This window comes from Phycodurus eques, chromosome 18 (assembly GCF_024500275.1).
Source record: "Phycodurus eques isolate BA_2022a chromosome 18, UOR_Pequ_1.1, whole genome shotgun sequence".
NCBI lineage: Eukaryota > Metazoa > Chordata > Actinopteri > Syngnathiformes > Syngnathidae > Phycodurus > Phycodurus eques.
This window is the reverse complement of record NC_084542.1, coordinates 8,228,968-8,247,197: the sequence shown is the minus strand read 5'-3', so window position 1 is coordinate 8,247,197 and position 18,230 is coordinate 8,228,968. Positions and strand designations below refer to the sequence as shown.

The following is an 18,230-nucleotide window of genomic DNA, read 5'->3' as shown; positions in this document are numbered from 1 at the left end:
ACGCCTCCATAACTCCGCCTTACCTCAAGTCTTCGAATCCTCAACACCTCATCCTTTTCACCTACTTTGCCACCTCTTCCCCTCGCCTCATCACCTTCTTGTCTCTTTGCTAACTCATCTCCTCATCACCTCACCTCCTCATCCTCGCTGCTTCCTTTGCTACCTCACATCTTTACTACTTTGCTTCCTCATCTTCTAACTTCCTTACTTTACCTGCTTGCCTTCTCATCTCACCCCCTCATCTCGTCACCTCAACCCCTCGCCGCTTCACCTTATCACCTCGTCCCCATCTCGCCAGGCCACGTGGCGGAAACAGGAAGCAGTCAAATTGCTGTTGTCCGGACAACTGTCTTGTGCCACGTTACACTAGTCAAATGATACCCATCTGTTATCTCACATGTGCACACGCACACCCCAAAAGCAAAAATAAAATACAATAAACTCCCTCCCCATGTGATGCCGTCAACGGCGCAGCTTGTATCCGTGCTATCAAGCCAGGATCACCATGGCAACCAAATATACACTTTGTCTTCACCTACTGCCTCTTTTACGACACGCTTTCTTGATTTCAACTGGCTATTGTATGCGTCTGTGTGAGAGTGTGTGTTTGAGACTGTGAACATGTTTGTGAGAGTGACTGAGTGTGTGTTCGTGAGAGAGAGAGTGTGGAAGTGTGTGAGACTGGCTGTGTGTGTGTGTGTGTGTGTGTGTGTGTGTGTGTGTGTGTGTGTGTGTGTGTGTGCTCGCGCAGCCATGTGAGTCATGAGAGTGTTTGTGTGAGTGCGCGTGAGCGCATGAGAGCACGCGTGTGCGTTTCGCAGCGTGAGAACATGATTGTGCATTTGTGTGAGCGACTTTACGAGGGTTTAACCAAGAAAGAAACATATTTGAACGATTCAGTTTTGGAAATACAATTTTATTCTCATAATATTCCGCCTTTAATTATGGAAAAGACACCTTGACTAAATTTTTTTGTGTATATTCTTGAAAAAAGACGGCATTTATACTGGTTAAAAAAACAAAAAAACAAAAACAAGACCATTTGTGTAATAATGTAACTTTTGATTAAAAGATTGACTATTGATGCAGGGATGTCAAATTTCTGTGATCACAATTTCATGATAGATTTTCATTGGCTCACAGCTAAGCGAGGGAGGAGTCATTGGTTTATTATGTTGGTTTTCATTGGTGTGCCAATTCCCATATGTCAGTATGCACCTTTTAAAATAAGACATAATAATTGTATTGGAAATTATTTCACGGACCCCCAATCCTTGACCCCAGTTTGAGAACCGCAGCACTAAACTACAGTATGAGTACTTCAATGAACGTTAATGTGCTCATTTTAAACATGTGAGCGACGCAAGTTGACGTCGCCGCAAGTGGAAGAATTGACAAGATTGTCATGGCAACATGGCGGGAAAACGACATGGTAAAACCAAAATGCCACCCAAAAAATTATCATCCATTCGAGTATGAGGTGACATAACGAAGGATAGATGGAGCAGATGGAGAGATGCAGGGGAGAGTGTGGATGCCGGTGCCATGGCAACCGCATGCAGAGTAGCTCCACGGAACGGGAAAGTCGCACAGACCCTCACATTTAGCCGTGCGCTTTGATTGGCTGGCTGAGGCACTCGGGCAGGAAGTGACTGACGCACACACACAGTTGTGTTGCGTTGCATTGATCTTACCTGATTGTCGTCCTGTGGTCCAGCCCAGTAAACACACAAACGGGGGTCCAGTTGCTGGAGAACGCAGAGAGAACAGGGTCAAGATTTTAGCAACAGGAATCAGACTTGGCAGGACAAGCAAAAAGAGATATGCCTCCTGGAAAGTTGGAAGGAAACAAAAAAACAAAACAAAACAAAACAATAAAATCAGCCCCTGACAACAGTTTCATCAATCGACACCAAATTGAGTGGACATATCTGTCATGACAGAACGCACCAAAAAGTCGAAATGGTCCGTGCCCCAAATTAAACAGGAAGTCGGCCATTTTGGTATGAAGCAAGCATGTCACACTCAGACGCACTCCCTGGAAAGTTTGAGGGGAGAAAAAATCTGCCCCTGACACACGCTTCCCTGATTGACACAGAATTTGGCAGACATGTCTATCATGACAGGATGCACGAAAAACTCTCAAGGACCCATTCCTGAAATTGAGCAGGAAGTTAAAAAAAACAACAACTCCTGACACCTGTTTCACTGATTCACACAAAATTTGGTGGACATGTCTATCACGACAGGACGCACCAAAAAGTCTCAAGGACCCAAGCCCCAAATTTAACAGAAAATCGGCCTTTTTTGCTGTGAAGCAACCATTTCGAGTGAATTTCAAGGCTCGTACTGAAGAACTCCAATGAGGGAATCCACCCAAATGAACCCCATTTGTTTACTAGACAGAAGGGTGAGTTTTGCATTTACCATCTAATGTGGGCGCAGCTTGGTGTCAAACTTTGACGATAATTTGGAGGATTTTCCATGAAAAAGGGGGTGCAAGCGCCTGTTAATCTTTCGTATCAGATGTCGTTCCACGGTGTACCGAATGAAGTGGCAAGTGAAGGACTTTTTGGGCGGAGTTTGAAAAAAGTGAATTTGACGTGAAACACACACGCGCAGTATTTTTACTTCCCTTAGCTGATCCTGACCTCGCATTTCTACAAATACTTTATCTTCTGATGTATTTGACTAATAATACAATTGAAAAACACACAGGGGACATTCTGCTTCCCGTCATATTTTGTCATTTTCATTTGCTTTTGTCTTAAATCCGCTGGGCTTTCTCGTCTAACTCGTCCGCCGAGACACGCTCGCTTTGAATCTCCTGAAAGGTTTTAAAACATCTTGTGTGTGCATGTGTGCAAATGAGTCACCCTCGAGAGACACCAGCAAATATTGTGTGCAAGGACACATCATTAGGTACACCTACGAACATTATTTCAGACCAGTTGTGGGGAGTAACAAAGGACAAATACTTGGTTAGTGTGCTTAAGCAAATTTTTCCAGGTTAATAGTTATTTTTCTGACGACTTTGTACTTTTACTCCCAACATTTGAAGACAGATATCTGTACTTTATGTTGTACTCCTTACTTTGTCAAAATTGGCCCGTTACTTACTACGGAAAAATATGTAAATAGAAGGAGGGAAAGTCAGCCACGGTTGACATCTTGATTGATCCAGGTTAGCTAAAGTTGACAGCAAAAATTCATTTTTACTTTTTGTTCTTACACAAATCAACTTTATGTATAAATCACTTAAAAAACATCAGGAAATATAGTGCTGTACACGGATAAAAATCAAACATGATCTTATAAAACAAGTTAGCATAAAAAACAATAAAATGCTAAAGCAGAGTGCAGAGTCTTATTCTAGAAGCAGCTGACCTGAGGACATTTGGAGATTTAAAAACAAATATATCTTAATCTTAAAATGTCTTCTGGAATGCACAGGCAGCCAGTGGGAGGAGGCCACAATCGGGAGTTATGTGCTCCCTCTTACGTATTCCAGTTGGAAGGCGAGCAGCAGCATCTTGAGCCAACTGGAGACGTTTAAGGGAGGACTGGCTGACTCCGAAATAAAGTGAGAAAATGAGTTGAATCAGTATTTCTACTTATGCCTGAGCAGTCTTTACACAAGTATATGTACTTCTTAAATACAGAGTTTGCATACCTTTGCCATCACTGTTAACCGTTTCCTGTTTATGAGAATAATCAGGAATATGATGTGCCTAATACTGTGTCCGGTGACAATGTGTAACAATAGATAAGTCAAGTGCATGTCCCGGGATATGGAGATTTGAAAAGTACTGATTTCGCACAAGAGCTCGATGCATAAATGCATGAAGTGTTTGATTACGAGCTGCTGCTGAGAAACTAGGCCAGTTTGGGGAACGCTCCGGCTGTCTGCTGCCCCACCGCCACCGTTTATTTCAACAACACGCTCTCATGGGACGCGATATAAATAGAACGTCTGCTGCACATTTCAAAGATTTTGCTTTCATTTCGAGAGCCCGTAAAGATGCACAGTGGCACCTCAAAATTCCATCGACGTCCTCCTGACAAGGCTAAAAAGGCTAACCGACAAACTAGAAGACAGAGGCACAAAGACCGGGAGGCTTCAGGAAGTGTCTCACATTGACAAGGGTGACTTTACACTGCTGAGGGCAAGCACATGACAGAGGAGGGATGCAAAACAAGAACAAGAACATCTTTTTCTACAGCACATGCACAGACAAGGGTACACACACACACACACACACACACACACAAGTGCTTCAAAAAAAAAAAAAAGAAGCAAAATTGTGTTGTTACAGCTTGATGTCTCTTCCAGACTCTCCTTTCGTGTTTCCACTCCTTATCGGGCAAGTACATCATGAAAAAAAAAAAGCTTTAAAAGCGGTTTGGTCAAATTTCACATAGAAACGACAAACAAACTGTTTTCACGCTGAGCTGCAAAACAAGTGACAACAGTGCCATGTGCATGCCAGGCCACTAGTTGGCAATGTCACTTTGTGGACAAACACAACTGAGGCTATATATACATTAATGGTCTGGGAGGCTGCCAAGAGGCCCACAGCAACATTGAAGGACCTGCAGAAATCAATTGCCAGTCTTTTTCATACTATTTCATACTATATATATATATATATATATATATATATATATATATATATTTATATATATATACTTTTTCATACTATATTTTTACTATATTTTTCATTTTTTTCCTAGGCTATGGTGTTTGGTGGCAAGACGGTAGGTAGCCTTATCTAAAAAAACAAAAAAACTTGAAATTTCCCCAAGTAAGCATGTGGTAAAATATGTTCTGGTCTGATGAAACTGAGGTTGAACTTTTTGGCCATAATTCCAAAAGCTACTGTATGTCTGGTGCAAACATAACACACCTCATCGCCAAAAGAGTTTTTTTTTATTATTTTCAAATAAATTCGGGTGACATTAATAGTGGAAAAAGTTTTGAAATACCTTATCTTGGTTTCATTTGTTTATATCACAGAAACCTGCCATTTGAAAAGGGGTGTGTAGACTTTTACATCCACTCTGTGTGTGTGTGTGAATAATTCAGCCAGTGGCTCTCGGGTTGCTCTTGAGCTCGCTTACACGCCGGCCAAAAGTTTGCCGCAGCATTGATGGCCGGTGAGATGAGTTACAGTCGGCCTTTGTGGCGTCCACGCCGCCGCCTCTTGGAAAGTCTCTCGTCTGCCAAGGAGGCTTCTCTTTTCCCCTCTTTCTCTTTTTGTCCTGCCGTCACCACGTTGCGATAAGCAACTTCTCACACACAGCGTTTGTGTCGCTAACTGATCGTTTACACATCATTAGCGGCACACTTAATGACTTTCTGCTTTTACCGACATAAGACTCACAAATGCTAACTTCCTTAGCAAAGTGGTCACCCAGGCTTCTAATGGTAACGAGCTCATAATGAAGTCAGCGGGTCACAACCGGCAGGACTCAAGTATTGTTTAAACTCACTGACGCCCCCTTCAGGAGAAATGTGGAACGACAGCTTCCGTAGTGCCGCTAATGGCCACAGTCAGAAAGTGACAGCTGAGGGATTAGGTAGGTTTTTTTTTTTTTTTTTTTTTTTTAATCCGACCTTTCTATTGGCAATTTTTCAAAAAAGTGACTTTAATTCCCGCTAAGAAAGTGACAACATGAGGAATCGTTTTGGATAGAAGGCAAATGTGGGGTCAATGTTGGAAGACATTGCCACACATATGTTGCCCATCTTATTGATTTATCCACAAGTTGGCAACTGTGGCGGTGTTGCAGGACTTTGGATTTGAGATCAGCACAGCTTTTGAGGAGAAGATAAAGACAGGCGGTGAATCTCGGATTGTCATGTTGATTATGAGGGACAGAAATGGCAACACGTTGGAGGTCAGGCAAGTTTAGGCACCTCGCACACAATCAAATTATGGATTTCTATTTTTAAAAAGGATCATTTTCTCCACTTTTGGTCGGAAACCGGTGTTTTTGGTGTAACCAAACCATGTTCTACTGCTGATTATGAAAGAATGAAAAAAAGCAAGAAACAAACTTTTCCTGGTGAGAAAAGAGAGTCTAGTATTTCTTTTGGAAGGTTTGGTTCTTATATTGTCGCAAAACACAGTATTCTGAAGGTATTGAATGATGAGTCAAAATGCTCAATGGTTTCCAAATCAGAACAAATCTGACCGACATCCCAGATTGTATTGCAAACAAAACACTTGACGATCATATGACAGTGACATATAAGTAAGTGTGTGTTGTACAAGAAACGGCATCAGACTGCAAGTAGAACGCTGGGTTTGCGATTGTCGGCCTCCTTATGAGGCAATCTGCGATTTTTACAGAGCCGCAGAAGCTTTCATTAGTGGTTATCGTGTGCGCGCGCTCAAACCTCGCCTCCATTTTCTCAGATCCTCATTGTTCTGCTTTATACGGCTCGTTTCAAATTAGTGGCCACCGAGAGGCCATGCAGATGGGCGGTGACTTTTTTCAAAAATAATCCCTCTGAGATTTCTCATAGCTGATTTTTCATTGGAACTGCTGTGTTTTAAAACAAAACAAAATAAAAATAAAAAAGTTATCATCATCAGGGCTGGGCCATAAATTCAACGACCCCGTATTTGCACTCTTTCAACATTTATTTGCACTTTCCACCAAGATATTTTCTCATTGTTTGTGATGCTGCTTCTTAGTTTCTTTTTATATATATATATATATATATATATATATATATTAATGATGTATTTATTAAAGGAGACATTATGCATTTTTTTTTTTTTACATTTTACATTTTAAGAGTTCTCATGTGTCTTAAAAGGGGACGTTGCAATTTTAAAACAAAATAATATTTCAAACTGTCAGTTTAAACCTGACAGTAGTAATTTGTGAAACGATCTGTGGGGAAAAAAATAAAAAATCTGCCATCTCTGCTCCCAACTTGTAACTCTACTTTAATGTTTAAGAAATCAGTGCGCCCAAAGAAATACAACCAACAAACAACAAAAATCAGAGACAGAAGGTGTGACCGATGGAATTTCAATCATCTTCTGCTTCAGCAGAGCCCTGTGTGTAAAACAAGTGAGCGCCAAAAAGAAAATGAAATCATTTTGCATGGGCACGTGGCCAAACACAACCGGCCCCACCAACAACTTCACGGACCGAGGAAGTAAGTCAATAAAAAGTTAAATTAAACAATTAAATCGAGCACCCATAGGCATTCAATTGCATTATAACACTGTTGGATGCAGCCTTTCATCACCAAGCCACCGAACAACATGGCCCAACGCAAATAACCGCAACAGGACATGTTGGACAAACATTATCATAACATTAGAAGCTAACACTGCTAATGCTAATGCTAATCTTTGGGCTTTTACACGATAAATTCATTGGCCGTGGAACTTGATAAAGCCTACTGCAGCTGCAAAGTCAATGGTGAAGGAACTGTGTGGGGGTGGTTGTTATGTTAATGTAACCCCATTGTGACATCACAGTAAGGTTGAAGTGGAAGGAATCGCTCGCAGATACATTTTAAGAAATAAGGAGATAAATAGATGAACTTGGTTGTTTCATTTCATACCTGATGGTTTGGGAAGCCGCTCCAGAAATGCAAGTATTCTGATACATGGCATTCAAAAGTCAATTTTCGACAGGGGCCAGAATTGAGGGCACATTATAAACCTTTAAAAGCACACAAAACACTCGTTTGTGCCCATGGAATGCTAATTACAAATATTTGCACAATTCCAGGAGAGTTGGGTAAGCAAATTCAACGCACCTTGATATCCATATTGCAGCTTGTTTAAAATTTAAAAAAATGTGCTTTCCATTTATGGCAAAAAAAAATAAGTAGAAAAAGAAGAACAATAACAAACAGCAAAACATAAGAGAAGTCCTCTCAACACCACTTTTTTTTTCCACATTTTGCTACAGCCTTTAAAAATGTTTTAGCTCAACATTTCACACGCAAGACCCTATAATGACAACGTGAACAACGTTCGAGTGCTGCATGGACGCGGCGACCTGTCCGTCGGAGTCTCCCCGGCTGGGGCCCTTCTCTCGACGGCAACACGTCATGGAACATTCCCGGAACCAGCCAGCGCGCCACCCACCAGCCCCGCTCCTCATACACACACTCTCGCCCAGGAAACAAACAGCACACACTCCCGAAGACACCAATATTGAACACTTTCCGACGTGGACGCACTAACAACTAGAAAGTGCATCAAGCAAAAAATGATGTGGTGAAAATGGAGGAAATACCACAGCGAGTGCGCCATAAGGTCACGAGAAGGCAACACTTGACAGCAACAATCAGGCAAACTGCTGACAAACGATCACCGGTGAGCGGCTGACAAGCAGCCGGGTATCGGGCCCCGATTCTCAGCCCGGTGCTTCTTGCCGCTCCTCCGGGCCTGTCAGCGCAGCAGCCCGGCGGTGCATATTCCTCGGGTCGTTACGCAACGCGGGTAATCTGCATGCAAGGCAACGCGTGGCCAGGGTATTCCCCGCTGCGCCGCCGTGAACTCGCAAGCCCCCAAACGGAGGGCTCGTCCGCTGCCCGCCGAAGCAGCCTCGAACGCGGCTCGGAGCCAAGAAGGCACTCCAGGAAGAGAGCGAGCGGTTCTTACCTGCCGGAGCGGGAATGACAACAAGCCGCCGCGGTGATAGCAAGTCCGACCGGGCTCCGTTCGGGGCTTGACACCTCTCGGTTCGCTTGCTCCGGGAGACGAACGAACGGACGGAAGGCGGCGGCGGCGAGGAATCCAGGCGAGAGCCGCACGCCTCGGGGAGGAAAAGTTGCGCGTCAAATCCTTCCCAAGCGGATTCCCGGTTGCCGGAGCTCCGCCGCCGCAGTCAGCCACACGGCGAATGCGAGCGTGTGCGTGTGTCGGGGTGAAATCCGGAGGCGCGCGCACGCTCACGCGGGGTTATTCCGAGCGCCGCTTCCCAGAATAGAAGCAGCGGCGAGAGGGAGTGACAGATAGATACTGTGCGTGCGTGCGTGCCTGCCTGCCTGCCTGCCTGCGTGCGTGCGTGCTTGTGCGTGCGTGCGTGCGCGCGCGCGTGTATATGCGTGCGTGCGGGCGCGTGTGACGTCGTCGGATCCCCCAGCGCGCAACCGGGGCAGTGGGAGGAGATGGAGGAGGAGCACTGGCCGAGGACGAAGCTCTGTCTGCCGGTTTAGAGAGAGCAGGATTCCCCGGTCACCTCTGGAGCTGTCTGTCTGTCTGTCTGTCTGTCTGACTGTCTGACTGTCTGACTGACTTGCTTCCTGTCGATCCTTTCATACAGATCAATCCAATTCAAATGTATTTATAAAGCACGCTGACCAAAGTTCTGTACAATTATTTTTTGAATAGGATATAATACTAAGTAACATAACAGAAGATAGAAAAGCAAGAGTCACAACTCAATAAGTACACGACTTGCAACATGAGATCTACTGTATAGTGATAAACAATATTGTTTTTATTGTGCACAAGTGTACGACTGACAACTGTCTCTAATATTTTCTCCCTGATTATTCCTGAGATTAAGAAAAATATAACAATGACCATCATGACTGTACAAATATTAAGAATAAAAGGACCTTAAATTCAACGCTATTCTCAGGCTAAGTTTGCTCGCGTTAGGAATTTTCCATCCATCCATCCTTTTGCCGTACCGCTTATCCTCACGCTGGTCGCGGGCGGGCTGGAGCCTAATCCCAGCTATCTTCGGGCGAGAGGCGGGGTAGACCCTGAACCGGTCACCAGCCAATCGCAGGGCACGGATAAAAAAACAACCATTGGCACTCCCATTCACACCTACGGGCAATTTAGAGTCTTCAATTAACCTACCATGCATGTTTTGGGGATGTGGCAGGAAACGGAGTGCCTGGAGAAAACCCACACAGGCATGGGGAGAACATGCAAACTCCACAAGGCGAGGCTGGGATTTGAACCCCGGTCCTCACAATTGTGAGGCAGATGTGCTAACCAGTCGTGCGCCGTGCCGCCCCTCAGGAATTTTGTAGCAATACATTTGTGTTCATTTTCTTTTGTTCATTGAGTGTTTTTGTGATATATTTCTTTAAAAAGATGTCACTGTGTCCATTCTGCATAAATGGTTGCCGTCGAAGTCAGCCAGAACTGGAAGGAGAGTATGCTGACACATTTTGGCTGCCGCTTCTCCAGCTGAAAACCTTTTTCATCTTTCTTTTCAGGATTACTGGCCGTACCGTGACGGAAGTTGGAACCCGGTATTGTTGCGTCGTTGGCGAACAATGTATTCAAATGAAAAAATCTTTTGAGTGCAAGTATCACTTCATTTGGTAAGGCTTAGACCAGAGGATTGCCGATTTCTGTGAACTGTGAGCTTGTGAAGCCCTTTGAGACTTTTTTTTGTGACTGAGAGCGACATGGCCGGCGTCTTGTCTCTCTGGTCTGACCACGGCCTGTGAGGCTGCAGGCTCACTCCCTCTCTTACGGTTGTTGTTTTTGTTTTGCATGTACTTGAAAGCAACTGCAGAAAAGCTTGAAATGAAGGTATGTCAGCTATGTTTTGCATTTACATTCAACTTGAACATGGTTGGACCATGGGCATTCCTGACTTTTTCCCCGTAGTCTGGAATGAAGCATCTGTCCTTGGGGCACGACACCATTTGCCCCAGCCAAATGCGTATGGCTGCGCAAACGTAAGAAAAAATTATCGGAGGAATTCTGTTCAAGTACATCCCTGCGTCTGCGACTGGCGAATCTTTTATTCAGGTGTTAAGTGTTAAACAGGAAGAGAGTTTGCGTTTTGGGATTTTTGTTGGGGTTGTTACCGTTAAAAGTGTCGCACTGAGCAGGCAGGACAGCGTCCGCACATCCAACATCATACTATGTTTCATAATGGTATCTGATATCATATCTGCCAATGTGACCAGCACCAGCTCATCTACCCTGTTAATGCGAGTCGGAATCTAATATTAAGACGGACAGTAGGTCATATATTCAGGTCAGGGGATTTCCAAAAGCATCCAGAGAAGAGCTACTAGGGGTTTCAGGCTCGGGGGGGAGGGTAAAAGAGTTCCCCAGGGTGAAGGCTTCCCAAAATATGCAGTCTGGTATGTGGGGTGGAGAGCCGCTGCATGTCTCAGGGAGGAGTAAGGAGCATGGAGACATTTGGAGGTGACGGCATTCCTAAACCAACACCATAATAATTAGGGCCTGACTGATTAATCGCCTGTTATTAGCCCTTTTCAAATCGGTAAAAATCGGCCGCTTTTTTTCTCTGTTAAACAAATACTGAACGACAAAGCATTGTAAAACAGTCAAATGTTCTGCCTGTAATTCATTTCTTTATTCGTAACTGTTAAGGCATCAAAAAATTTAACATTTCATTCATTATATAGTTTTAAAAATAATCAGCCGATGAATCGGTTATCAGAATTTTATTCTACAAAATATAGATATCACATTGGCCTAAAAAAATCCATATTGGTTGGCTCCTAATAATAATAATAATAATAATAATAGCTTAGATTATATACTGCCTTTCAAGGTACTCAAGGACGTTTAACAAAAACTCATGGGACTATTTAAATGTATTTATCTTTGCTCTGTGCTCACCATGTACTCTATACCACCACACACACACGCCGTTCCAGCCGTTTTATTAAAACACATTCACTGCCATTGACGGCTTTAGAAGTCAAATATCCATGTTAACTGGGAAGGCTGGCCGTGAATGTTCCCAAAGTCTTTTGGCAAATCCGCCTTTCAATTTACTGCCCCAAATGACTTGAGCACTCTGGGACAAATAATAAAACTCACCTCATCCATCCCGATATCATCGTTTTGAAAGTGAGGGATACTGTACATGATCGCTGCTGATGAGCGGCCAGGTCGGTATTGCAAATGAGAATTTACTCTCAGTTGGAGATAAATAAATAAATAAAGGCTAAATTTAAAAAAAAAGTTCAGTATGTTACAAGCCGTATGTCGGTTGAGGAGTAGGAGTTTGAGTTATGTCTTTTAGAGGCGTGGCCAAGTGAGTGACGCAGGAGCTGGAGTCGGGTTGACCAGTTTGTGTGCGTGAGAGCGTCTAAGCGTGAGTTTTGGCCTACAGCAGCTCCTCTCGGTTGTTCTCATTTTGAATTTGCGTGTTTGACTGTCTGTTCCATTCGACAAATGGCGATTGCGGCTCTCCTTGCCCGCATACGGGGGGGCGTTACAGTACCTTCATTGCTTCATTTTACTATACTTCACTTGAGTGATGGAGAATCTAAAACTCAAATTTCTCATCACAGCTTGCTTTAAGCGTCCTTTCCAGATGGAGCCAAGACCAAGTCAGCATATCAAAACCAAAGTCTCCTCTTTTAGTTGCACATCGTAACCGAGCTGCTGTGTGTGTTGTGTCACATTGAAGTCCAATGATCTTTTGTGGCAACAACCTTGTCATTTTCCCTGCAGCACACAGCTAAAAAGCTAGGTGCGTGTGCATGTGTTGGCCAGCTCTAAGTGGATTAACGTCTGCCTCGGCCTGTAAGAGGCTCATCGGTGCATGACCTCGTCAGCGGTGACGCTGTGGCAACGGAGCGCCATGGCGACGGCGAGGCGGCCATTTGCATATCTGCTTTCCATACGCAGGAAAGAAGGAAGATTCAGACACTTACACACACTCAATCTAATCTCTCGTACGCTATCTCACACGCTCTCATTCACACACACTCACGAACTCTCAGTCTCCCAAACACGAATCTCTCATTCACAGACACACACACCCACACACACACACTCATTCACACTCTCGCACACTCACAAACTAACACAATCTCTCACTCTCATACGGTCTCATTCACACCATACTTTCAGACTCTCACACATACACTCAGTCTCTCACCGCACTCACAAACACTGGCTCTCACACTCGTACAGACACATAGAGAATTTGGTGTGTTTTTGCGACAAGTCCCTCATTAGCTGAAGCATGGCCGCGGTGCCAGATGTTGAGTCATGTGAGTCATGAGTGTCGCTGGCCTCAAATGACTGCAGCTTGAGCTCCTGCTCTCATTGTTGACTTGGACCCAAAGCGAGTGGGAAAGCAGGAACTTGCTGAGCTGTTACAGTAAATTCCCAATGGGAGATCAGCGAGCCCGGGACCTGCTCGCTCCAAAGTTAGGAAATAACATCACGGAATGCAGTGGCGGGCAGGCGTTTGAAACCTGAGATCGACAAATACATGTTTTGCCAGTCCGACTTTGTTTGCTGTGACCAACCAATCAGAGGGCGGGAAAATGCTGACATCTTCGAGGGCCAGTACTCTGGCCCTGTAAGGACAAATTAAAATGTGATTGCTTTCAGAAGCAGTCCTATTGCAAATATAGTCCGACGGGCCAGGACTCCAGATTGTGAAGGCCCTCGACAGATTACATCGACAGCAACACATAGAGGCTGGAATATGATTGGAGGAAAAATATCAAAGATAGATGGAACGTGACGCTAGAGAGCACCTTCCCCTTTTCATCATCCCAACAAAACGGCCAAATTCCAACGTGTGCTTCATGGGAGCGCCACACCCGCCCACCTTCCTGCTCAACAAACAACATTTACACCAAAGGTGGCGCTTAAACACTTTTTACAGCTATGACATCATGAAATGTGGAAACAAACTATGCTAAGGGCTAGCATGAAGACAGATTTATTGCATATCTGTATATTTGGTACATGGATGCTGTATTTTAATAAAAATGACATGAACGATATCAGTTTTGGTTAATATGGTGTACAGTGGACAGGTTCAGCATTCGTGGATTCACTTGCGGATTTCTGGGCGGAACCTATCCCCCCGTTTTTTCACGGAAACCCCTGCTCATTCGTCGTATTTATTCCCAATCCCTCGCTTAGTTGCGTTTTATTGGGCCCGATCCCCCGCTTGCTCGCTGTTTTTCTCTTTGTTTGTTTTTTGGTATCAAAAAAGTGTGTATTTTGTTTCTGGGCAATTAGAATGAGCATAAATTATTCCCGGATGGACCTAATCCCTATCCAGGTGACTTGCACGCTATCTGTTTTGGTAAGTGAGTTGTATGCTTTACTTCTACAAGACATTGCATGCACGCTGTGTTTTGACAAGTATTTTGTACCCCTTAATGATCGGTAACATGCATGCTATTTGTTTTTGTAAGCGCATTTAGTACAAATGACATGCAGGCTATCTGTTTTGGCAAATGCGTTTTACATTTGTAGTCAAAATAACGTCGCATGCTTTACTTCGATTAAAAATGACATGCATGCTGTCTTGTGTTGTGACTATTATCTTGGGGAAGGCCTTTTTATTTTTTTTAACATTGGAACGCATCAGATTTACCTAACTAAGTTAATGTGTATTTTAGTTCTTGAGAAAAGTGTGTTGGAGTTTTTTTTTTTCCCACAGTCCACATTATGTTGTGTGTGTGTGTGTGCAAGGTGCACACTTGCCAAAAGTGTCGTCACTGCAAAGACGTTGAAAGTGAGAAAAAGGAACAAGTGCGCACACAGCCGCTCGCCCCGGGCTCTCGTCCCTGAACGCAACACAAAACTCTCCTGTGACAGCTGACGGATGAATAATGCTTACTCATACACACACGCGCGCACACACTGACCACACCTTCTGCAGACTCCCACGGATTAGTGGTGGGAAGGTTGCCTCCGTTAACACACTTCGACATTTACGCATTGCATAACATCTTTCCATGTACTAATCCCTCGTGATGTCTTTTTAAATTTACACGCACGCGCGCGCGCGCACACGCACGCACAAAGAGCGTATCAAGGTGTGGCATGGGCATTACCTAACAACTGGAGGCTAAAGTTCAAAGTACCTGCAAATAAAAGGGCATCTTCAATGAGGCTGAACACAAGTGGGGGTAAACAGCACCCCACACTGGCCGCAAGCGGTACTGACAGATTGCGATCTGAGTCGATGAACTACTCTAACACCAAAAAGATTCATTTGGATTACGCTAACACTCTCCTTACGTTATTCACTATTTTAGGAGTGGCCCATAGCCCCCTTAAAATTAAATTTTGTTTTTAATAGAAAAAGCAATTGACAATGACATCATTCAAAACAAGGTTTTTTTTGTCCTCTCCTGGGATTTAATTTATTTCTCCGAATTCCCCAAAACGTTTCGAAGCAAGTTTTTATTTTTTTTCTTAACTCAGGACACAACTTGCATTAAATACTTATTTTCACATTATCTTTAAAAAAGATATATTTATTTCTTTACAGATTATGTGGAAGTACCTCCTCTTGGAAAATGTCCCTTTTGTCCAAGCATGTTTGTAAACGTGATCCTTTATAAACTAATATTTTAAATGGTCAACAAGTTAACATAACAAAAGCTTTGTTATTAAAAAAAAATCATCCTGACAAACTCAAATTAATCAATAAATTTGATTAATCACACTGCCTGACTACTAATTCATTCTTAATTTCGATTTTAATCGATTGTTCCCCTCTTCGGTGAAATAAAAAGCGAATGACGATGCAATTTTTCAAAACCAGTTTTGCTTTTTTCACCCCGTTCTGCAATTTGCTTTATTTTCCTGGTACCAAACAAGCTTTGAACATGTTCACACCATTAACCTCCACAGAAATAATAGGAATATTTTTTGTCCCTTTTGACAAAACGTATATAAACCCCATCCTTAATAAATGTAAACAATTAAAATGATCACCGTTGACTCTGTGATTGCCTCCCACTGGGTTCTTCTTACATACTACATAACAATTTTAAATGATTCAACTCATGTTGTCTGTTTCTTAGTGGGAATTAAACTCGATAGTCACTTAAAAAAAAAAAAATGTCACTAGAGGGATTGGAAAGGTCTCTAAATATAGCAACCAAAGCGCTAAATTGGCAAGTTAACGTTTGTAAATATTCTGGAGTACGTTTACAGCCATGTTGTTCGTGTAAATAGTCAACGGGGACATGCTTTCAACTGTGGAAACCTCAAAAATCATCCTGGCAAATAAGCTCAAATTCATCAAAAAAATGTATTCATCGCTCAGACCTACGCTGGTCTAGATGCTTTAAAATGTAAAAATAAAATAAAATAAATGTCCAAAAGCAAAAAAATCTCTGAAGTTTTTTCGAAGTTCCAAATAAAAGGTCTATCATCAGCCACGTGTGGGCGGGACTTGAGGGACGACGTCGTTTCCAGACAGCGGCGGTGCCAACGCCAGCTTCCAGGGTGTGTTCTGTCTCGGAGGACATGGCTTGTCATCGTCTTCTTCTTCTTCTTGGCTCATCTGTCAACTCGCCATGACGGCGCCCTGTTGTGCTCTGTCGCACGGAACCAGAACACAAGAGTTCTGGGTAAGTTGGGTAACATTCAGCTTCCTTTGTCACTTATTGACGTGACATGACCATCTGGTTCCGCTCCACCGAATCCACAAGCGATTCTGGTTCAGTGCTCCAAAGGAAACTTTCAACCAATCACATTCAAGACTGTCATGTACTGATCCAAGTGTTTTACCTCAGAACAATGGGTGACTTCCATGGACTGATCTTCTATTATGAAAAAAGTATTTTTTTTTTATGTATCGTATACAAATACAGAGGTACCTTGGGTTTAATCCATTCTGTGACCAAGTTTTTAACTCAACTCACTCGTACAGTGGTGCCTTAAGATACGAGTGACCTGACTTATTAACTCCAATTCCAATGAAGATGGAACATTGTGTAAAATGTAAATAAAAACAGGATACAATGATTTGCAAATCCTTCTCAGCCGATATTCAATTGAATACACTACTAAGAGAAGCTATTTAATGTGCAAACTGATGAACTTTGTTTTTTACTTTTTTATTTTGATGTCTGCAACACGTTTCAAAAAAGCTGGGACGAAGCATGTTTACCACTGTGTTACGTCACCTTTCCTTTTAACAACGCCCAATGAGCGTTTGGGAACTGAGGACTCCAATTGTTGAAGCTTTGTCTGTGTAATTCTTTTGTCCACTTGCTTGATGTTCAACCTCAGTTGCTCAACAATTCGGGGTCACCGTTGTCATACGTTGCCCTTCATAATGGGCCACTCATCAATGAAAGACAGCTTTTGGACTGATGGCAAGCCAGTCTAGGACTTGCACTCTTTTACTACGAAGCCACGCTGTTGTAACACCTGCAGAATGTGGCTTGGTTTTGTCTTGCCGAAATAAGCAGGGGCGTCGCTGAAAAAGACGCTGCTTGGATGGCAGCATATGTTGCTCCAAAACCTGTATGTACCTTCAGCATTAATGGTGTATTCGCAGATGTGCAAGTTAACACAGCCTTACAGCATCACAGATGGTGACATTTGAACTTTGCACTGATAACAATCTGGATGGTCGTTTTCCTCTTATCCCCAGAGGACACGACGTCCATGAGTTCTAAAAACTATTTGAAATGTGGACTCCTCAGACCACAGCATACTTTTCCACTTTGCGTCAGTCCATCTCAGATGTTGATGATATATGGCTTTTACTTTGCATGGTAGAGTTTTAACTTGCATTAGTAGATGTAGCGACACACTGTGTTAACTGACAATCGTTTACTGAAATGTTCCTCAGGCCACGTGGCAATATCCTTTACACCAGGGGTGCTCAATGCGTCGATCGCGATCGACCTGTCGACTGCGAAGGTAGTATTGGTAGATCGCGTGACATAAAAAAAAAAGACATCAGCCTAGCATCCATCCCGTTGCTTGATTGATAATTGATGCTATCTGAATTTTTCTGACACTTAGGTCATACACATGCGCAAACAACGCTGCTATAAGGTAACTGTAGATGTGCAGTGTCGCAAAGTGTGTCAGAACTAACAAGCTAGTCAGTGAATTACCTCCAATTTTTATCTCTCTGTTTTCTCTTAAACTTAAGAAAGGGTATAAAAATGAGTGGGGGAGCTGGATCAAGTAAGCAGACAAAGAGTACCACTTTCATACGGAACGGGACGAGGAGTATTTTTTCTCGACATTTTCGAAATGCGTATGCCTCATCAGCCAGTCTGCCATCGTATTAGCAAAGAACGGAAATGTGGAGCGGCATTTTAGGACTGTGCATGGAAAATACGACACTGACTACGCATCCCTGGCTGATTCACTTCAGTGCAAGTCATCGGAGTAAACTCAGGTAATGATACATTTTTTTACTGTGTTAAATATGTTGTGTTGTGCAAGATTGTGTCATGCGGTGAAGCAAGGTACATCGACATACATTGGTGCTGTGCT

General features: G+C 43.2%; 1 protein-coding gene across 6 annotated transcripts in view; it reads right to left on the bottom strand.

Moving 5' to 3' along the window:
• Window positions 1-9,031, bottom strand: part of hivep2a (HIVEP zinc finger 2a) — a 63,804-nt gene extending 54,773 nt beyond the window's left edge. For 4 of the 6 annotated variants that reach the window (XM_061705239.1, XM_061705237.1, XM_061705235.1 and 1 more), the window contains exons 1-2: window positions 8,643-9,031; window positions 1,695-1,748 (exon numbers count right to left, since the gene is read on the bottom strand). The gene's annotated coding sequence lies outside the window, so the exon portion shown is untranslated. Of the gene's footprint in view, window positions 1-1,694; window positions 3,078-8,642 lie in introns of those variants that run through there. The other 2 variants (XM_061705241.1, XM_061705236.1) reach the window with 2 other exon arrangements.
• Between the last annotated feature and the right edge of the window lie 9,199 nt (window positions 9,032-18,230).